Here is a 23,044-nt window from a genome sequence, read left to right as displayed (position 1 = left end):
CAGTATTTTTACATCTTGAAATAACTTTTTTGTGAGCAAAAACTTGCCAATTCATCCAATGTTTCATAATTGATAATATCTATATCTCATTAAAATGCTTTTTTAAAATTTCTTTAAAGATAAAAAAAAAAACCTCTGAATTCCAAAAATTTTGAAATTTCTGTCAATTATTTGATGTTGGGGGCTCTATGCGGTTAAGCTTTGAGCACCAAACATTCAGCTATGTTTGCTGCAGGCTTATCCTTTCCACACTATTCAAAATCATAGGTTACTTGTTTGCAAAACTGCCACAAACCTTTATTTGCATAAACTGAAGCCTGCAGAGTCTGAGAAAATGGTCTTCTGTCTTGCTTTATTTCTTTCAATCTTACAAGGAAGTCCTCCTCACCACCTTGTAGTTCAGTAAACCCTTTTATTTATTTTAATGCATATACAGAAGTCACTTAAAAGGGAATCAAGGCCTGAAGATGAGCAACTGCTACTTACTGTCTAAAGCACATTGTGGTAATAAGGATTTTATGACAGAATTTTTTATATTTTGGCTCAATTTGTGTTACCAGCGCAGCGTATGGTGTCATATCATTGCTTAAGGTTGTAAGAATTCCTGAAAATCAGATGATTTTTTTTAACCAACCTGAAAAACTGAAAAGAGGACAAACTTTGTTTTCACAAGACTGAAAATGTCTTAAAGGTTAGTTTATCATTGCTTTTAGTTGCAAAACAGCACAGAGGAGACATTTTACAGAAGTTCTTTCTGCCCTAAATGAGGGCCTTCGTCATGGCTTGTTTAGGCTGTGCCAAGAGCAACAACACAACAAAAGATTTAAATGTTATCCTAAAATGACTCCATTACTGGGGGCTGGCCAAACCAAACTGTTTAAAGAGATATGATTATTTTCATGAGCAGCAGGAATGCATCAATCCCTTCCACTTTGCTGACTACCAGAGAGTTTTCTCCTTAAGTCCTGCACTTACTAAATTTGACTTGAGTTAAACTCCAAAGTCTACATGACAAAACCCAGAGGGAGAGGAAACGGTTAAAAGCTGCCTCTGGGCTGAGCGTTTAGTCTGGCATGGAGAACCTGCGCAAGCAGTCGACTGGAGCGGGACTAGCCCAGTGACTGAGTCTCGCTGGCTGGCAGCCAGGAGTGCCCCATGCTGCAGACAATACCCACCTGTGTTAGGCAGAGGGAGTGAGTGAACGAAGGCACACACACATGCACACAAATACACACACCAAGCCAGTTATTTTGTGCTCAAACAACCAGACTGTGGCTCCCTCCCCCTCTGTCCTCGAGCTCTCCAAATGTCTATCAACAGGCTCCGGCTCTTGTTTTGTCTTGTTGTGCTGGACACTAACGTTTGCTCCGACAGTCTAAAATGAAAAATGGGGAACTGGCGTTAAGGCGGTCTTAGGGTTGCACTTGCGTTGATGGGATGCCCCTCCGCCAAAGCCAGGTAGACCCCTGCGACCCCTCCACAGAGATGCCGTAGGCTAGAGGGGGGTGAGGGGATGGAGACGAGGGGGTCCCTGGGGGTCCTTACTCTCTCGTTACTGCGGAAAGGCTGCCTCTGCCAGGGGGTTACTATGGAAACACTATTTGATTCCTGCAACAATGCAGGAGGACACCCCCCCCCCCTACATACACACACAGAGTATTCTCCTCCTTCTCTTAGCCACACATCCACCCAATTTTACACTAACCTGCTTATGAGGCCTTCTTGATTGGATGATTACGCTGCAACTCTGGTAGAGGCTGATGATATCATGGTGTGTGAAAGGTGATTTTTCTGGAAAATGATGCCCTTAAATCAATTCTTACGTTACAGGTGATAAGAGTGCAGGTGAGACAAAGGATCCTGCCCTTTACTTGATTTGCATTTATTGAAACTTTGTTAATTTTTTTTTCCATGAATCCCATATTAGTAATCTGTTTGAAGGGCTTTACCATATTTTCTTCTTCATTCGCTCCCAAAACTCTCAGATCTGTGATGACACAGCTGCCATGCAAGGAGCTGCCATGCCATCTCAGGCTAATTAAGATTCAGTGTGTTGCCTGGAGACACTTAGGCATGTGGACAGACAGATCTGAGCGTTGATCTGCCCTTCTTATGATCTGTGGGCCACTTTAGTTACAGCTGCCAAGTGTCTCCTTTAAAACTTCATACGCTTTGGCGTTTCTGATTTTAGAGAAAATGTACCTATCTGATTGGACTTCATACATCTGTTTATTTCAGGATGAAGTGCACATAACTGGAGTTAACTTCATTTGAGATATGACCTTGGTTTAAAAGCTTTCAGTTTATAATGATGATTTCTTGGATTTCAAGAGTAGCTCAGCTGATACAACGTTCACACCGGGCATTTGACGAGCGTCCTTGAACGCTGTAAATGCACAGTCATGAACGTGCATTCTTGAATGTGTGTTTAGCCCATTGTGTTCAGACTGGACTATCAGGATGGGGATTCATCTTTTTTAGCTTTTTTTTTTCCTGTTTTATTAGTGCATGTTCGCCACCGACAGTTGGAGGAGGGTTGGTGCGAATAACGAAGTGATGCAAATCTCCCTCCGGGCTTTTTCTTTCACTGCTCTATTCTGATATATGAAAGACTTGGAGTGAGATAATTGCACAAACTGCAGTTATTAATTTTTCCTACATTATCAATTTTTTTTAACGAATACGGATCCCCGATTGGTCAAAGTTTGACCTGCTTTAACTTTTTGCACATAGAGCCCAAAAACGTTCAAAGAAACTTTAAACATAGAGGCCCAAGGCGTTTATGCGCGTTTTCCTAGACTTTTCATTGAAAATGGTCACTTGAATGCAAATTGCCAAGGGTGGTGTGAGCGTAGCTTGAGATTCTAGTTTGTCATAAAATATCTGCTGTAAATTTGTTTTTGTCTTTCATTACCAATTTTGCTTTGTTGACTTCTTTCATATAAAACAGGGACGATATTTTTAGCTTCTCTTTTGTGATGCTGATTAAGCCATGTGCAAACCAAAGCCCCTCAACAGCAACATACTGTATTTACTTAAGTTGGATCAGACGAAAGGATCTCTTTAAGACTGCTGCTGCAAAGTCTCCTACTCTGACAGTTTAAATGCTTCGTGCTGTATAAATATGTAGGGCTTATTGATCTGTAGAGTGAATCTGAGAGAAAGATGTCAAGACAACAAGTCTGTTTTCAGAAAGCTTTATGCCTTCGTGCATCTCAGAATGCAGAACTGAGGGTGGAAGAATGGCGTTTGTTTGTTGGAAGCAGCTTGTGTACTGATGTGATCCAGACCTTTTTAACCATGAGAATGCCCTGGCTGCCTGGTCCTTTGTGTTTTTTGTGTGCATCTGAGATTTACATGCTTCGTGGATAGGGGCACATACAACAGCAATTGTGGGATCAGAATAACTACTCATCACAGACAGGAAGATGAACGTGCTGATTTTTATCCTTAAATTTGAGAATTGCTATGTTGCCTTCAAACGGCTGATGAAAAGGAGTTTTTTTGTGTGCTTTTATCACTACCATGTGTTCAGATTGAGACATGTTAGCTCAGGAAAAGTCAGTTGAAAGTTGTGATCTTTATTCCCCCTGTGAGCTGATGAAACAAATCTGCGGTAATGTATTCTGAGAAAACAGACCAAAAAGTTAATTTCTAAGATTTTCTTTACTGCTGGAAATCCCTGAGTTTGCACAATGTAAAAAGGGGGGCCATATGCCCATAGCACATCCTATGGTGCACCCAGTTCCTAAGACCAGAGTGTGGGCAGGAAATGCCATATTTTCCTCCAAGGATGGTGAGATCATGTGCTGGCCCCCAGGGCGTAGACACATGGCTCTAGGCTGCCTTGTTCTCTTGGCCTGTCCTTTGCTGTCCTGCTGTCAAGACAAGCTGTACACCTCTAAGAACTGTTTGAACCTTTTCTTCCTGGATTTTCTTACTCGTGTTCAAAGCCGAACACTGGAACACAGATCACACCAAAAAGGAAATAGGGACACATGGCTAATGTAGACATTAAAGGTAACCATATAGCTGGGGCAAAATGGCTGTTCTCTTTTGTACTGCCAAGTGGGAGTACCACTTAGTCATGTTTGCCACATTTTCAGGTTGAAACCAGAAGTATTGCCTTTATCCTGGCTATGGTGGGATGGCCCTTGCCAACTGAACAGGGCCCCTTAATATGATTACACACGATTATGGCATTGTGTGCAAAGAGCCAAGACCAATTATCACCCTTGCCTTTCAACAGCGCAGCCACTCCTAGGCTCCTTTTGGAAATGCAGAAAGAATGGAAGGAACAGAGCTCGAGCTTTCAGACCAAGCCTAAAGCTGAGGGATGGCTTATGCACAGGATTGTCATTAAGTCAGTCCCTCCAGGGTTTCAGGATGTTGCGATCATCGCACCAATTCGTCAATTTCTACCAATTCCTACCCCTTTTTCTGAATACAGCAACTTCATCATACACCACTACTTTGTTGCAACTTTGGTCAAAAGCTCTTATTTTGAAGAAGCTCTGTTGTGAATCAGAGCGAAATTAATGCAGAAAAAGATGTGGGAGATTGTATATGGCTTTGTGTGGATTTAATAAAAGTTGTGTGGACTAAAAACTAAAAGTTTTTTACCACTTTATAAGGCACACTTAAAAACTCTTAATTTAAAAACAAAAAACAAAAAAACAAGTGCGCCCTAAAATCCAAAGTGCCTTAGATATGGATTATTTCTGGCTGTTGTCAGTGTGTTTTTTTGCTGATCTTTCTTTTTTTTCCCAAGTGGCAAATCACGTTGGGCGTTATTGCAAATACACTAACCCAGCTAGTGTTTAGTTGATTGGTTTGGAGGGTTGGGACTTAGCGTAGTCACAGTAATATTTGTTTTAGTGGTAGGTCTAAAACATATTTGGGGGCTTGTCCGGGATATGAACTTTTTAGATATGAAGTTTTAGTATTATTGTTAACGCCGTTAAGAAAGTCTGACTGACTGACAGATTTATCTTTGACTCTTCCCTCACTTAATACGCCTTATAGTTCGGTGCGCCTTATTTAAGACACAATTTCGAAAATAGACCATTCATTAACAGTGCACCCTGCAGTGGGAAAAATACAGTAAACTGAAATATTTGTTTTTTCTGTACAAAATTTAAGACATTTCGGACAAAATTAAACTTTTTAATATGAATACGATAGCATTTTTGTGTAAAATTTACTAAGTATGCCACTGTTATACAGTTGTTAATTTATATCAGGAAAAAACAGTCCTAAATTTAGATGTTTTCTGCCACTCAAACATAAAAACTGTCCACAAGATCCTGTGGGAACTGTTAGTTTTTCAAAAGAATTGAGCATTAGAGAGAAATAGGTTAAAGTGAGAGTTTTAGTCAGACTGAAGTCAAAACCTCAAACCACAGAAAAAAACACATTTTCTCCAATTGTACCTTTTTATTTGATGCATTTTTAAGAATATTTTATGTGCTGGGTTAGAGTAGTGGGGATTTTGCTGTCTTTTTCAAATGTTTCCATAATCATAATCCCTTATTAGAACTGGTCCTTCATTACCTTGTGCTCTTTTCTCCTGACAGGAAATCAAATGGTGGGAGATGAAGGTTTTCTCCTTGCGTCCCACTTTGCACGTCTTGCATCATTTACATGAAATAGTCGAGCTATTTTTGTCAAATTACTGTCATATTTCCACTTTTTTTAAAGTGTAAAACCCATCAACGGCATCCCTCATCAAAGGTGGAGCTGAAGTGAGCGTAAGGTCCTTTCAGGGGTCGAACGAAGCCATTAAAATCCCCCCAGGTTTCACTGTTTGAGTCTTTCCATGTTGCATGCATCAGTCATTAAGAGATGGAGAGACTTGAGTCGGATCCATTGCCTGTGTATGAGAACTGGACCGAGAGACTGTCATGCTGTCGTGTTCCAAACAGGAACCTGCCAGCTCCAAAAATCCAAAAACCCATAGACTTCTATAGAGAAACAAACTGCTATCACTCAGTCATTCTATTTGTCATAGTAACCATTCTTGCTCTAATACCCATTTAAAACTTGTGGCCTATTAACAAGCTCACTCCTGATTGTCAAGAGTGGTTCCCAGAGAAATTATGACTTGGACCAACTCTGACCAATCACTGCATGCTCTCAATTTCTAGTTTCCTACATGGCGACATATGTACCACAAAAGAATGGCGACTAAATTGGCTTCATTTGTGTGGAGTCGAATGTAAGTCATTTTTCAATAGGTGATGTCACACTCACTCAGTCCAGTTATCATACACATTCAATGGTTTTATCACACTCTACTCATTTTTTGTCAGTTTATTGACATTGAATGGATGCTCTTTTACACTACAGGATAACAAGGACATATTTAACTTATTGGTACATCCAATGTCAAGTTTGGGAGATTTTATAGATGAAAGCAACATCTAGTGCAGTTGATTTTGATTGGATGAAGACTCTAATTCCTTATGACCAACAGTGTGGAATACGTTCATTTCTTTCTAAAGCAGTGCCCTTAAAATCTACTTTTGTGTGTGTTTGTGTAGCCACACACACGATTTGTGAGCCACCTGCAGCAGAGTGTGGACCTGTTCTCTCCCAGTGAAGATAATTTCGCTTTTCACTGTGGGCTCGTTCCAGTGGCCAGTGTTTCCTCGTATCACTGCAGCACAGCTGGTCTCTCCGCGTGCACGTCCGGCTCTCCTGTGGAGCTCCCCCGTTTAATCACAGGATCTTTTGCGTGGAAAATTAAGTCAATCCAGTTGGCTCCACAGCAAGCGGATTTTTTGCCCGCATTGTGTTTACATACAGGACAGGTGTGGATGTGAACTGCTCCGGGTTTTACATGTAAACCCACATTGAGCATGTCATCACAGCGAACATCAGTGTGAATGAGAAGCAGGTGAATGTCCTGACATGGTCCCCATAGGCATGTAAACAATGGGATGGAGTGGCTCTTACACTTCAGTCAGCAGCATGCTGACTTTTGGTAAACCTTCAGCCTACAAGACATAAATATTTAAACCAGAGGAGACAAGACGCTATTGGATGAGAATGGCTGTAAAATATAATTTTTTTTCACATTCCTTTAGGTCATTCATACCAAACCATGAACAAATTGATTTGAATCAATAGAAGCATAAGAAAGCATGTGACCTTTTATCATCTGTCAGTCATCATCATCAATCATCAGAGTCTGAAACGATTTATGAACTGACCAATCAGATGACTTAATAAAAGTAGGTGGTGGCTTCTGGCCCCCGCATTCAACGTTTTAAACGTTTGATTAACAAATTCTGGTTTCAATGGGAGGGGTGTGGACGTCCTACAAGCTCATTCCTGATTGGTGAGAGAGGTTGCCATAGAAACGATGGCTCGGATCAGTGGTTAATGATTAGCTCCAACATGTTTGATTGCAAAAAAGGATTGGAAAAGTCATTTTTTCTGTGCGTGACATCACACTTACTCAGTCCAGCTCTCATATAAAGTCAATGTTATGGACCAGTTTGTATTTGTATAAATATAGAATCTGCCATCAACCTGCTAACCTGCTCAGACTGAATTCCTTTCAGGTGATGTCTTTTTAAATTCTTTTAAACAATTTTTCAGTTTTATTTATCTTAGTCATCTGTTTAGCCGCAGAATTCTATTGTTTAAATTGGCAGTATCTGAATTACACTCTTTGTGACCGTCTTTATTGGTAGTAGTAGTTTTTTTAAAGAAAGTATGGATTTTGTGAATTTTGCGTGAATACATGGCTGGAAATTCACAAAGAAATAGCTCTTTGGGGATGAACGGAAGAGCTGTAGGATTGTTTAGGGGTTATCGGAACTGGCCCTGGCTTCATTCAATTTTGTTTTCTAACGTGCTTTAACCTGGAAGTCGAAAAGGTTGTCTTCTACTTGCTTGTTCAGTACTGTGATTATTTGCCATCGTTTATTTTGTTTGACGTAAATTCACAGTTGATTTACAGTGATTATTATTCCACATCACAGCTTCTCTGGATAACCAAACCAACAATGTCCCAGCATTGTTTTGCCGCTGCAGCCGGTGTCTGTGTGGGGCACACACTAAGGCACACATTCACTCACAGCTCTCCTGCTACAGGAGCCACTTGTATATTCATACATTCATGGCTTGCTGCTGTGTGCTTCATGAAAAAAACACGTAGTCCCATCGCAGGCGCCTCAGTCCTGTGCTGGGGATTATCCGGGTGCAGGGCCGGTGAGCTCCCCTCCGGTTGCCGCTGTTTGCCCCCGGTGCCGCGTACACGAAACCCTCATGGGGAAAGTCTGCGCTGCGCACAAATCATTACTGCTCATCAGCTGCTGACACTCAGCCACTTATTTACTCAGCAGCTTGGCTGAGACTCCACCAGGCATGCACACATAATTAAAGCAACATACATCTTTTTACATGAGGAGTCTATGAAAAGCGGTTTGAAAAACGCTTGTTAGCGGAGCAGTGCGTTTTAATTTGTCACCGACCTCAAGCTTCTTGTGTACAGGTTGTAACTTCAAAGTTGACTATGGCAGTTGGTGTGTGCATGCTTTTTATTTATCTGACAAGTGAGCACTGATGTCACAACGGGTTGCTTCTGCAAAAAAAAAAAAAAAAAAAAAAAAAAAAGCCATCCTTGTCTCACATCTAACAGTGAATTATTTATATTATATGCTGACGTTGAAAATGCATGTTCAAATTCCCGCCTGCACATTTTGCTGCCATATTAAAGTCAGCAGTGCTGAACTCTCCTCATAAGGGGAGGGGGTTTGGATGAGATTTCTCTGAAATAGATTATACCTGCTTATGACACATTGAAAACACAAGCTGGTTACGCTCAGTGGGTGACTGTTTACTCCACGTCAAGCAGATAAGAGGGACTTTCAGCTCCACTGCGATCAAATCTGCCAGAGGACAAGTCAGTGTCAAGTTCTCGCCATCTCTGCTTCCTGTGTTTTTATCGTGAGAGCTGCTGATAGACGGAGCGTTTGAGGTGGGGGGTTTTGAGGGAAGCTGCTTTTGATGGCTTCCATCTGTTGCTTTCACAGGTTCTTATACACATGCACACGTGCCACGGGATTGCAGCGCAATAGAGTAGTGCAGTCAATGAGGACGCAGGAAATGGGATTCATCTATGTAACTCCACAAAGTCTGAGGCGTTCCAGCCCCTTTCCGATAGGACTCTTTGTGAGTTGAGCCCTGACAAATTGATTCTGATCATATGGTGTGATGCAGAGCACAGTTGAACCAGCGCTACTGAAAGAAGCGCCTTTCATCCTTCATCAAGTCTGGAATTGCAACAAACTCATTAGTTGACTCCGATTTGCTAATGCGAGATTTTAAATGAATCTCAACCCGACATAACCTTCACAAATGCCATTTTTTTCCACTGCAAACGAATGCAATTCAACAGGTTTTTTTCAGCAAATGAGCCTTTATGCTACAGCAGTGTGATACTTTTTTTTATCACTTTCCCTGAAATAATTATGCTTTTATTTTACACATCATGTTTTCTAAAAATAAACTGGAATGGTGTTGCACTGCCATGATGATGCAGCTATAAAAAGGTGAAGACAAATTAAATTAAATATTAAATAAAATCCATACATTTCCTTCAAACACACCGTGTAAATCAGGCATGTCCAAAGTCCAGCCTATGGACCAAATGTGGGCCCTTTTGTGACGCTTTGTGGCTCATTTCTAAAATGTTGACTGTAAACAAAATGAAAGATTTGTTTCTCTAAATAAAACCACATTGGTTAGTACTTCTGAATAAGATAACTATGTTCTCTTCCTGTGCAAACGAGGTACACTTAGATGTTTACAGTAAGCATTTAATCATGAATAATATGGAACATTTCACATGAGCCCAGATTTAATTTTGACAAAAGTTTTTCTTTTTTCCAGACAGACTTTTACTTTATGCATTTTCAGGTCTTCAAAAACAATGTAAGTTTGGTAAACAGTAAGTTTGGTAAAAAAAAAAAAAAAAAAAGACTTACATGAATTTCTGTTCTATGTAAAGTATCCTATTGTAAAAAAAAAAAGTTTTATGAAATAGTTCATTAGCCTTTAATGTTAAATATTTGGGTTCAAAATACAGGTCCCCTCACCAAATCTCACTAAAAAAAGTTTGAACCCCCTTGTAAATTCATTATTAGAAATGTTAATCCATGTTTTGCATAAATTCACCAACATTCATAGCTGGTTCTGGAGACTGAATCTCTGCTTTTTCTGAAAAAAAAAAAAAAAATTCTCTGTTTTTGCTTGAATAGATTGAAGGCAAACACGTTTAATTCAGCACGGATAACACAAACTCACAATGACATTAGTGGAGTTGTCTGCTGTAAATTTTTGTACATTCTCATATCTTGGCCTCACAGCAGAAAGAGCCGGGCTCTCTGTCTGGTTGCCACATCGCTGCCTCCTCTTCCCCACCTGTAATATGATCGACATTTGCATCCACAACTGCCAGGGAAGCTCCTTCCGTCCGTGCAGACAGGACTGAGAGCAGAGATAAGCTCACTCTATAATTAGTGTTCAGGCTATGCTGGGCAGGAAAAAGAAAGAAAAAGCCCTGCAGGGCTCGAGCGTGCAATGGGTAGCAACACAGGTCATAAGCATGTATTACTGACAGACTCAAGCTTCCGTGACCGGGACTGTTGTGGTGATGAGATGCCTTTTTGATATTTCTGCCACACTTCACCTCACATTTTGCCACTGGTGCCACAGCATCCTCCTGCCTCTTTTGATGAAGTTTCCCCTTCAGACAGCAGCACAGGCTTCCCACTCAAGGTGTAGCACAAAGGAGAGAAAAGCTGCGAAAAGTGAAACAAAGGTTCAAATAAAAGCTGTCACAAATGAACAAAAGCAGGCATTTAGCTTGAAAATCACAGGAAAAAATTACTTAGTGCATTAAATCCGTGTTTAGAGGGTTTTAAACCTTTAATATCTTCTGCATTATCTGGTTGAATAAAGGAAAACCTATAGATCTTTCTGAGCGTTTGTCAGTTTAAATGAAATGAATATTTAATTTGACAACTCTTTCACTTACTTTTATACACAAATTGTTTTGCCTTTTTTATGCCTTTTTAAAGGGTATTTAATCAATCTCTGGTGTTGGGTTTGGTCAAATTGACCCCAAGGTCCCGTGTGGAAAAATATACTTGGGTCTTACATAGGAAAAAAAGTATTTTAACAAATTATTCACTAAAATAAAAGCTATGGAGTTTTAAAATTCTTTTTAATAAAATTTTTGCAAAAGAGGAAAAAAAAAGCTACATTTTGGACTAAATACTAGACGGGGGCCATTTGACCCCTTACAACACAACAAGCCTTTTCAATGAGGGTTAGGTCTCCAAAGCTTTTAATTTTACAAGGAAAAAATAAGCTTAAATAAGTGTAAGCTCTTAGCTCTTTAGTATTATCTTAAGAGGAGCTTGACATGAACAGGAATGGAGGGATCAAAAGGTGCTGCAGAGAAGAATCTTACCTCAAATTTAGATAAGCTTTAATAAGTTCTTTGACATTAATAATCTTTTTTTCACTTTACATTGGAAAGCTGAGGCATAGACTTGGGTAGGATAGGTTTTGTGACTCACTAGTCATTGAATTTGGATAACGATAAAGACAAATGCAGAAAATTGATGCAATTCTTGACTTTTAAGACATTTACAGCTACGGTTTTTTGATTGATTGCTTGATTGTGATGAAAGAAGTAAAAAAAAAAAAAAAAGGCACTTAAACACATGTCCTTGATGTTCCAAAATTAGAGCCAAATCTTATCTTGGACACTGAGATGCTTCTAGGTCAATAAGGAACCTTCTTAAGCCAAGAAATCAGTGAGCAAACATCAATGCTCCAAGTGAGAGAAAACCTTCAGTGACAACCACTGTCAATGTGGACATTCCCTGCAGAATAGCTGAGGATCATCATCAGGCTTTTGAGTGTACAGAGCGTCGTAAACCTGCAGACATCAGCATGTGTCCAGATAAATAAATGCATTTCAATTAACAGTCCTGCTAAGCTGAGGGTTCATTAGAGGGATGGGCTTCTAGCTGAACTTCAAAGTGGAATTTGTTAATAGGAAAGTCAGAGACTTCAGTGGAGGCTGTGGTTATATTGGTCAACGTTTGAATCGTCATTACATTTTTCCAGGGAAAACCCCATGCCACAAAGTTCAAACTAGCATCGTTGAGTCTGTTGAGTAGTGTGGCAGCAAGAGTCTGACCCTAATTAAAACCTCCCATAGCTGCAGACAGAACTAAAACGGTTTTTACAATCTATTTAAAGATATTTTTACATGCAGAATATTTGATGTTTTCAGATGATTTAAAAAGGAGATGCTGAAAGTGTTAGTCCAAAATGTTGTGGAATAGTTATTTTTACTTGAAAAAAAAATCAATTACTGTGTTTTTGTCTCAGTTGAAGTGTAAACATCCATTTAGACTCTAAACCAGATTAAACTTTATAAAAAGCTATTCTCTGAGTGTTTTGCATTAATTTATTCAGATTATTAAAGCAGCTGTTTCCTATTTCATACCAGATTTCTGTGATTTATCACAGTGATCTGGTGACATTGTGGCTGCTCTTTTTATTGTCTGTTTAGTCCAGAGTGATTCATAGAAGACCCTAGGGGAGGGGTATCCAGCCCCACCTCCAAAATATCAATTTGGCTAGGGTGTGCAATCAGAAAAAAGCTAACTGTTGTCCAGTTTCTGACTAAACACTACTAATCTCGGTGATCAGAAGTAAGGATTGCTGGAAACAGCCCTGCAGGGTTAGATTCTCACTGGGCTGCAGCAATTTACATCTATTAGAGACACAAAATTGTGAGAAAATGTAGCAAATTGCCAGCAGTTTTCCCTTTAAAACTGCAGCAAGCTAGTGTTTTACACAACAATTTAGGCAGAAACACAACCCCTGCATGGATTTCATGAGTGTTAATGTGGCACTGAAATGTCACATTTTTGCCTGGAGTCACAGTTTAATTTTCCCCAACCACTCACAAAGTTGTCTTGCATTTGTTGCACTTCTTGACCTCGAGACGTGTAATCGAGAGCCATCATGGACAGGTTTGGGAATGGAAAAAATACTATTAACTAGAGTCCCTTGCATACCTTTTTGAGCATTCTTAACCCTTGTGCTATCCTAGGCACTTTAACATTGGGAGTTGGGTCATCTAGACCCACTAGACAGTGCTCTGAACCTTTTTTCTTAAATGATTTGTGATCTTCACTGGTGTATTACATGAAATCTTTCCACCTTTATCCGCCTTTGTCATGGTAGGGAGAACACGTCAATGTAAGGATCAGGTCATCTGGACCCCTTAGGATAGCACAAGGGTTAAAGGTCATTGCCATGAGAGCACAGCCATAAAACTCATGCATACTGAGAATACGGTCAATTGACTCTATATGAGAACTGGACGGAGTGAGTTTGACGTCACTCATAGAAAGTGGTTTACTTCCGGTTCTAACCAACAATTTAGTTGCCTTTTTTTTTTGCAATATGGACATGTTGGAACCCGATGGCGTCAGTAATTAGTGGTTGGTTTGAGTCGATTTGAGTCAGTATTTCTATGGCAACCACTCTTGCCAATCAGGAGTGAGCTTGTTGGACTTTGGGAGAATCTCTCAATCAAATATTTGGAACGTTCAGTGTGAGACCACATACTTTTTATTGAGGCATCTGATTGGTTTAATCCATGACTTGCACTACAGAATAATATCATGAAAAAAAGGATTTGGAAGAACTTGTTAAAAAAAGGTATCTGAGCAAGAATGGTGATTCTGACAAATGGAATGACTGAGCAAAAGGTGTTTATTTCTCTGTAGAAGTCTATGGAATTTCGGCCTTTTTGGACCAGCGGTAACTTCCTGTTTGAGGGGAGAGAGGTCACTCAGTCCAATTCTCTCATACAGTCAATGGATACAACTGCAGATTTAATGTTCTTCCCTTTATTAAATCCTTTCCTGTTGCTATTTTGTTACACGCACACACATTTAATGGTCTTCAATGCTACCATGAGTGACAGTTTTTCATATTTTCTGACTCTGTTAGGACTACTGTAATGTCATCATGTCAGTCCAAACAAAAGAACATGTCAACTAGGCAACCATCTTCCTCCAGTTTATATATTTGTGCAGTGAACCCCAAAGCTGTGCGATATTTGTTTTCCTCACTTGTCACGAAGGAGTTTGTTTCTGATTTTGTGTTTGTCAAGAAAGGTTTCAATTCCAGACCGTTTTGTTTCTGTTGGTTCGACCTCAACGGTCTCCATTAACAGCTGTCACCTCAACTTCTGCAGCATTCCACCCCCTTAAATTGTTCTTGAATTGCAATTTAATCTCCCCCCTTCGTGGTGTTTCATGTTTAAAATGGGAATCTGCAGCGTGTATGTCCGTGTGAACTGGCACGCTGTTTGACATAAATTGGAGCTAAACTCTCCAGAAAAAAAGAAAGAAATGCTGTTTTTGACTTCAAAGGCTTGTTTTTTTAAGATGAAAGCAATGATATCTACATGGCCTCCGTGCCTCACACTGCCTCTTTATTTTGTAATCTAACAATGCCCCCCAGTACAAACACTTAACCCTCATAACCACACTTAAACACTATTATTACTGCATGGTCTACAGGAGCCGGTTTAGCTCGTGCTGGTTTGCGGCGCCTTCCGTCCGTGAAACCCGGGTTCGACTCCAGGCTGTTCCCTGTTCCCTTCTCTACCTCTGTGCCGGTCCCAAGCCCGGTTTGAGAAGGTTGCGTCAGGAAGGGCATCCGGCGTAAAACATTGCCAAGTTTACCATGCGACTTGTTCGCTGTGGCGACCCCTGATGGGAAAAGCCGAAAGAGAAACATTACTGCATGGTCTACAGAAAGCGCCCCCCCCTCTCTCAAATCTGTCTTGGATTTATTGTGTTGAGTTATTTTAAGGGTCTGCACTTTTAAAAAAAAAAAATGTGTTGGATGGGTAGCATCCGGTTTCAAGTAAAATAGTAATTGACTCCCTCCCAGGGTTGGCTTGAAGGCTTTGATCTTTCCCGTACCTCTGTGTTAAATGGTTTCCTCTGATTTACTGTGAACATGCAGCCACTGGCTTTTCTTTTATCAGCAGCCCGCTAACAGCGCTTTGAAGCCATAAAACACTCCAAAAGGAACAAAAAAAAAGGGGGTTACGGGAAGAGCTGGACTGCTCCTGTGTGTGTGTTTAAGGTTGACAGGGTTTCGGTTCAGAAAAGGTCCCTTGTAATTGGCGATAGTCTAGAAACTGGTCACCATGAAGGAAAAAATAGGCAATGATTAGCCAGAGTAATAGTCTTTAATGGTTCATGGGGGGTTTGAAAGTTGGAACTATGACTCAGCTCCTGTAATTAGTAGACTTTTGCATGCTGATGCTTATCTTAACGAGAGCAGAAATGGAGATTTTCTTGAGTGTTTTTGTGACTGGGTTCAGTAAAGGGCATGTGGCTTATCGGACACAGATTGGCCACATTTGGCCACTCAAATAAGCCCAACGACTGAGATAAGGACAATGGCTACTTCAGTGCCTTGTCATAAAGCTAGAATCATCTCAGAATGGTTTCTTGAACATGGCAATGAGCTCACTGGACTCAAATGTTCTCCACAGTCACCAGATCTTAACCCAATAGAGAACCTTTGGAATGTGGTAGAACCGGAGATTGGCATCATGGATGTGCAGCCGACAAATCTGCAGCAGCTGTGTGATGCTGTCATGTCAATATGGACCAAACCTTCTGAGGAATGTTTCCAGTACCTTGTTGAATCTATGCCACTTAGGATTAAGGCAGTTCTGAAGGCAAAATACTAGCAAGGTTTCCCTAACAAAGTGGCCAGTAAGTGTAGTTGGGATATGAAATTTGTCAGACCACAATGACTTATAAGTCTGTTTAAGTTTTACTCATAGCACCCTATTTTGTTTTATGCTCCAGTGATTAAAAAAACCAAAAAAATGTCATAAAAATGTCAACAGTCAAGGTCAAAATCGGCAAAGAACCAGAGTTTGTAACCTAATGCTGATAAATTGCCCAGTGTTTGACTGTGCGAGGCATACAGGATTACATCGATTTTCTTGCCTTTCTGTGTATATACGTTTACGTGAGGGAGTGTGATAGCAAAAACAAAAAAATAAAGAAATCCGGGGGGCAAGAGAATGCAATATTGTGTTTCATTAAAAAATCTATACTATATCTCATTACAGCCTCATGATTTTCTTGTGCGTCAAGCTTGGCGGGGAAGGGGCGGGGCCTGTCGGCGGTAAGATAAATGTGCTTTCCTGTCTCAGATGACCATCTCATCTGCAGTTGTTCATGGAGAAAGGAGGAACCGCTCGGCATGTCAACTACTTCCTGACCATGTTTGACCACCGCTCACAGTGTTTACAACCTTATCAGATAAAAACAAAACACCCAGAATCTGGAACAGATTTCTTTGCATTATCTTTCAAGCACTCAAGTTTTCGGAACGCCACCAGCAGCCAAACTGCTGCGCAGATTGTTCACTAAAGATGTTCCCTCTTTCACTCTCTGATTCATATCAGGTTTCAAAACATATTCACAAGTCTTTGTGTTTGTTGAAACACAGCGGTGCTCTGAAGTGTTTTCAGGCCCTATTTGAAAAGTAATTTTGCTCCTCATATTAAAGAGCACTTATAAATAGCTGAATCCACCGTCTGCAGTCGCAGTGAGAATTGCGGCACAATCCGGTAAAGGTTACTCTGATACTCTGTTGACATGAAGTGATGGTTATAACCTTTAGTCCAGTGTTCTGAGGGTCTCCGTCCAAGCCAAAGGAAGGTACCCATTTCTTGCATTTTATTTCCCAACCCTTCACTGAGACAATATTTATGAATTGTACATCTACTGTATACTCACACCACCCCTGCAGCAGCTCCCATCATTAGCCTGTCTACACTGCCATTGTCTCAATGGACCAATCCTTCATCTTGGATCTACAGGGAAGCAAATTCAGAGGAGGATTTGGAGCCTCAATCAGTGCTGGTTAATTATCGCCACTGCATGAACTGAGAAATGGGTCCCTGTCTAGTTAGTCCCTCTGGATATTTGTTCATCGTCACTCTTTCGGAAGCTCTGCCTTGAATTCCTTTAAAAGGCTGTTTTTCTCTACTTAGTGTTTATTCGTTTAAACATCAGTGGGAACAAGTGATTTATTTGCAAAGTTGAAGGAAATTCTTAAAGGTGTCAATCAAACTGAAAACCACATTGATTATGTACAACAAAGAAGTGCAGCTGTAGGAATTATTGAGGAGTTGCTTAATTTGTGTTTGACCATCACAGCAGTCAAGTTGCACAGTTGGATCTTTGGAGAATTCTTCTTGATAAAAAAAAAACAAAACACTATTTGTCAAAGTTGTACAGCAATGAGAACCATCCCATTGGACCTGCAAGCAACTCTCTTCAGTCCGTCGTTTGTTTGTTCTTTGATGGCCCAGACTAGGGCGGCATGAAATGAGGAAAACTTGCAAAATAATTGGTCGGTATTGTGACGATAGGAGTTGTATGAACAAATAGGAAAACAAAAAACTTAAACTCCATATGACCATCGTCAGCATAAACGGGTTCCATTTGGTTGGTCAACAACGTGAAGGGTTACGTCTGATTAGCCAAATGCGTAAAGGGCTTTAATAGATTCGTTTAATACTACAAACTGCCACAGAATTGTAAAGGTATGTGTGTAAACATTTAAGGCAGCCATTTAACGCAGTTCATGCCTTCTTTTGCAATTTGCATATCGCACAGGTGGATATCTCTATGACGAGACACAAATGGTCAAATGATGGTTACATGCATCTTCAACATGAAGTCTTTGCTTTGTGATATCTGTTTTAAAGGCTCCAGGGTGAGAAAGGCTTTAAATCGTTTTTTGGTTGTAGTTTGTGTAAGATTAAGTCAATGAAATATTATTTCCTCAGAGAAGGTTTGCTTTTTCTTGTGTTCATGTCAAATATGCCTGTTTTTAACTGGACCAGCATTTGAGGCTCATTTATTTGCCAAAACTTTAAACGTCTATGATACACCAGAGTGCCCACATGTCTGTCTGGTTATTTAAATGCTGTGAAACAGCAGCCAAATAAGAGAGATGTCATTATTTCTGTCTATAAAACTGGAGGAGCCACTCCAGATCGTCCACTTAATGCCTCCAAGAGTTCTGTTACCCTCCACTGATGGGGAGATCCAGTAAAAAATGTAAAAGCATTTTAATCAAAACTGAAAGTACTTTTCCCAATTAGATTGTCTCCAAATTACCTGCAAATTATTTAGTTTTTCATATTTGTGTTATTGCCTCATGTTTCTTGGATAAACATGATATTATGCAACATTATTCAGAACCTTTCTTTTAGCTACTCTTGGCAGATTTTGTTAAAAATTCAGCTTTGGAAAATTCGTAATAATTAATTATAATCTACATGTTTTAGTTTTTTTGGAAAGGTATTTCAGTTTTTTCACTTGGATTGGTTTGTGTGGTCTGGTTTTATATATCGCACCCATGAACATTCATTCATTCATTCATTCATTCATTCATTCATTCATTCATTCATTCATTCATTCATTCATTCATTCATTCATTCATTCATCTTCTTCCGTTTATTCCCTTTCGGGGTCACAGGGCTGTTGGAGCCTATCCCGGCCACTTGTGGGTGAAGGCAGGGGACACCCTGGACAGGTTGCCAGTCTGTCACAGGGACCCATAGAACAATGCAGCTCACTGGATCATAATTGTTGTAAAATGCCCTCAAAACATCATTTAAAATGTAAAGAAATAGGTCATAACCCTACCAATATATAATTTGAAAAACTATTTTACATCTTGTGGCGAAGATTTTGACTTTTTTTTTTAAGGAAACGTAACATCTATTTTTTTTAGGAAATGTCAAGCAAGTTGGGTATTTGCCCGTGGCTTTGCCAGTGGCTTTGGCTTCAACTCTGTTTAAGGATCTCAGAAAAATGTGAGATAAAGCATTTTATTAACTGGCAGTTGAGAATTAGTTTAACGGTAGGCTCTTTATTTAGTTTTCCCCTCAGATTTTTTTTAAATGAGCTAAAGTTTCCAAATCTATTCTGACGAAGGCATTTTTGATCAATTATTTAGAAGAAACCTTAAGAAATACTCAAGACTTTTACAGGCTTTAAAGACCCACTGCGAGGAAATTTATGGTTTTAAATTGTTCTTTCAGCATTTTTTTTAATGATGGAGGACATATATAAAGAAAATAAAAGTTCCATGGCTGAGCTGGCATCTGGATCAAAACTGTACGTCTGCATAGCTCCAATGCTACTTGCCATTTTTGTTGCACTGGTAAATGTTAGGTTGGCTGTGTGAGTGGCTATAAGCTATGGAAGAGAATGTAAACAATGAGATCTCAGTCAGGGGGAGGGGAAGTGAAGATGGGGTTGCTCCACGCCAACTATGGTGTCAAAATAGAGCCTAAAGTATTGCGCATCAAAACAGTAAAACCGCGCATCAAAACCCCAAATCTGCGAATCAAAATGCATAAATTGAGAACCAAAACCCACAATTTGCAACCAAAAGCCTTTCCCCAAAGCACAATCCTATTTCTCAGCTGCCGATTTGTTTTCTCGCCATTCTGAAATCCTGTTTTTGAGTTGCAGTTTTATTTTGAAACTGTCTTTTTGAGTTGCGCTTTTATTTTTTGAGTTGCGCTTTTATTTTTTGCGGTTTTGATTCTAAAACCTGTCGACACGTAAAAACAGCGACATGTCAGTCAAGGGGAGGGGAGGCGGGACATCCCTGATATCCAGAAGCTCATTGGCTACCGAATAAGACCGAGTCTTACGTCAACAGACCAGTTTAGAATGTGCCGGTAAGTTTCTCATGTTTTTCATATCTTTTACTATATTAAAATATCAAAATTGTACTTTATTTAACCAGAGGACGCCAGCACATTCAGATGAGGAGCTCCCCCAGTAGCTGCTAGTGAAAAAAGATGTTAGAAAGTTAGATGTTGCATGACAAACTATCAGCATTGTTCTCCTGTGTTAGCATGCTAGCTAGCTCAATGCTAGCGGGGTATCCAGCTCTTCTCATGACTTTTGTGGATTAAACAAAGTCGATTTTTTACCACAGTGTCAGGATCGGTCATGTCAACCTGGGAATAATTGCCCGTGGATTGTCACTATGGTTAATCAAATAGTTTTTTAAGAAGTACATTCATGTATATATAAAGTTTTTCAATATTTCCTTAGGGATTACACAGATGGATTGAACAACAAAGCAACATATTGCTGCAAGAAAGTGACACCTTTCCTAGTTTGGGATCAAGTTAATCCCTATTTAAAATAAATAAATAAAAGAAACACAATTTTTATTTGAAGTACCAGAGCAAATTTCCCACAGGTGGGATCAATAAAGTTTTTCTGATTCTGAACTGTATTCCAAAATAATTTTCTCAACCTTAAAGATTGCAGGTTAACACAGGAAGTTACCTTTCACAATATGCAGCTACTGAGTAGCAATTAAGGTGTGTGTGTGTGTATATATATATAAATATATACACACACACACTCATTTTAACTGTCTTAAATACATTTTTCTTTGTGTGCAGGATGCTGTGGACATTGGACGACAGACTAACTTAAACCAGGCAGAGCAGGAAACTGTTGGAGTTGTTGTTCCCTCTGTGGCTTGTCCTCTCTCCTCTCAGACCTGTTCAACCCTTGTGGGACATCAGAAAACCATGGCCAAGACATTAACATTTATGTACTGATCTATGCATGTCATCACAGCAGGATGTAACAAAAACTAACAATGTGAACAGATCTCATCTGCCTTACAAAATACTGCCCCCCTTAAGAAAATAAATGGCTAATAATCACCACTGGTATTTTGTAAAGCTTCATTTTTTAATGTTTGACCATTGAATGTGTTTTGTACAAAAGACTGATGGTTTTGCAAAGATCTTTGAAACACAGAGTCAAGTGCATTAGATTCTGTGAAATTCTGAACCACAATTCAGAGAAATTAAAACAACTGTTTTTAAAACTCCTTAAAAGACTTGAGGTGGAAAAGTCACTGTTTTCGTACAGGCACTAAGAAATGGGAAGCAGACAGTGTGGTCAAAATGGACAACTATTTTAAAGGCTTCTCTTTCAGTTGACAGGAGATGTCTGTGAGCCTGCTGGACAGCCTTTGCATCACACTGGGACGTCTTTGGGGCCTGCATCTGGAAAGAAACAAAAACAGCAAAGTTAATTAACCAAAAAAAGAAGAGAAAAATTAAGATTAAATTTTTTTTCATTACCTTAAAGAAGATGTAGACATCCACGTCGTAGCTGCCTCAGTATTCCTGCCTTTTTTGTTATGGTATGCATAACAACGGCCCTTATAGAAAACAACAAACATTCAGCAATAGTCAATTTTAAAACCACCACCCAATTAAATATACTAATAATTCTATTGATGTCTAATACTGGAATAATTTTAAGTGGAATAAAACACGTTTTTGCTGGTCTGCTACAATTTACTCTGCTCTGGTTCACTCGAATACCGGACTTCTGCCAGTCTGCATAGTGCAGACGCATACATTTTGAATAATATGGCACAGCAATATTGTTTCTCTGTTCAATAATTCCCTCTGTCTGTAAACCCTGAAAAATATTGAGAAACCTTATAGGTTATAACATATTTGATTAACCTTGAAAACCTTATATATACATGAAAGTACTTCTTAAAAAACTATTTGATTAACCATAGTGACAATCCACGGGCAATTATTCCCAGGTTGACATGACCGATCCTGACACTGTGGTAAAAAATCGACTTTGTTTAATCCACAAAAGTCATGAGAAGAGCTGGATACCCCGCTAGCATTGAGCTAGCTAGCATGCTAACACAGGAGAACAATGCTGATAGTTTGTCATGCAACATCTAACTTTCTAACATCTTTTTTCACTAGCAGCTACTGGGGGAGCTCCTCATCTGAATGTGCTGGCGTCCTCTGGTTAAATAAAGTACAATTTTGATATTTTAATATAGTAAAAGATATGAAAAACATGAGAAACTTACCGGCACATTCTAAACTGGTCTGTTGACGTAAGACTCGGTCTTATTCGGTAGCCAATGAGCTTCTGGATATCAGGGATGTCCCGCCTCCCCTCCCCTTGACTGACATGTCGCTGTTTTTACGTGTCGACAGGTTTTAGAATCAAAACCGCAAAAAATAAAAGCGCAACTCAAAAAATAAAAGCGCAACTCAAAAAGACAGTTTCAAAATAAAACTGCAACTCAAAAACAGGATTTCAGAATGGCGAGAAAACAAATCGGCAGCTGAGAAATAGGATTGTGCTTTGGGGAAAGGCTTTTGGTTGCAAATTGTGGGTTTTGGTTCTCAATTTATGCATTTTGATTCGCAGATTTGGGGTTTTGATGCGCGGTTTTACTGTTTTGATGCGCAATACTTTAGGCTCTATTTTGACACCATACAGTCCCGCCCACAGCTCAGGTGCATTTCTAATGAACTCCAGCTGCTCTGCAGAAACTATGTCCTAGAAAATTATTTGTTAATTTATTGTAACATTTTAGCTAAAAACAGCTTAATCATAACTGACTTACCGGTAATCATAAATCACTGGGAATGCTTTAACCCTTGTGCTATCCTAGGCACTTTGACATTGGTTGTGGGGTCATCTGGACCCCTCAAGACAGTGCTCTGAACCTTTTTTCTCCAATGATTTGTGATCTTCACTGGTGTCCATGGATTACATGAAATACTCTTCACCTTTGTCAAGGTAGGGAGAACACGTCAACGGTCATCTTGACCCCATAGGATAGCACAAGGGTTAATAGGTCAAAAGATGATTAAAAAAGGTCATCCTCCATGGGGTCACTTGATTTTCTTTGGGCCTTTCAGTTCTCCATGGAACTGCAGGCTGGTTTTAAACAGAAAGTGAGGGAGAGCCTATAGTTTAGCAGGAAATGAGGCAGCGTAGTTGCATAACAGTGAGGGAAAAGAGGAGAAGGGCAAATATTTCCTTCAGTGTTGTCAAAGACACCT

General features: G+C 39.7%; 1 protein-coding gene and 2 long non-coding RNA genes across 12 annotated transcripts in view; 2 read left to right on the top strand and 1 right to left on the bottom strand.

Annotated features, from left to right (window-relative positions):
- The window catches only part of neo1 (neogenin 1), a 216,781-nt gene that overhangs the window by 53,214 nt on the left and 140,523 nt on the right, over positions 1–23,044 (top strand). The gene's annotated exons all lie outside the window — the stretch shown is intronic.
- LOC111947059 lies at positions 19,802–20,873 on the top strand. Its single transcript, XR_002872856.1, has 2 exons — positions 19,802–19,855; positions 20,597–20,873. It is a non-coding gene; the product is annotated as an uncharacterized LOC111947059 (long non-coding RNA).
- LOC111947058 lies at positions 20,876–22,095 on the bottom strand. Its single transcript, XR_002872855.1, has 3 exons — positions 22,057–22,095; positions 21,293–21,372; positions 20,876–21,214 (listed from the first exon to the last, which is right to left on the bottom strand). It is a non-coding gene; the product is annotated as an uncharacterized LOC111947058 (long non-coding RNA).

This window comes from Oryzias latipes, chromosome 3 (assembly GCF_002234675.1).
Source record: "Oryzias latipes chromosome 3, ASM223467v1".
Lineage (NCBI taxonomy): Eukaryota > Metazoa > Chordata > Actinopteri > Beloniformes > Adrianichthyidae > Oryzias > Oryzias latipes.
Note: the sequence above shows the minus strand (reverse complement) of the source record. Positions and strands in the feature narration are given on the sequence as shown.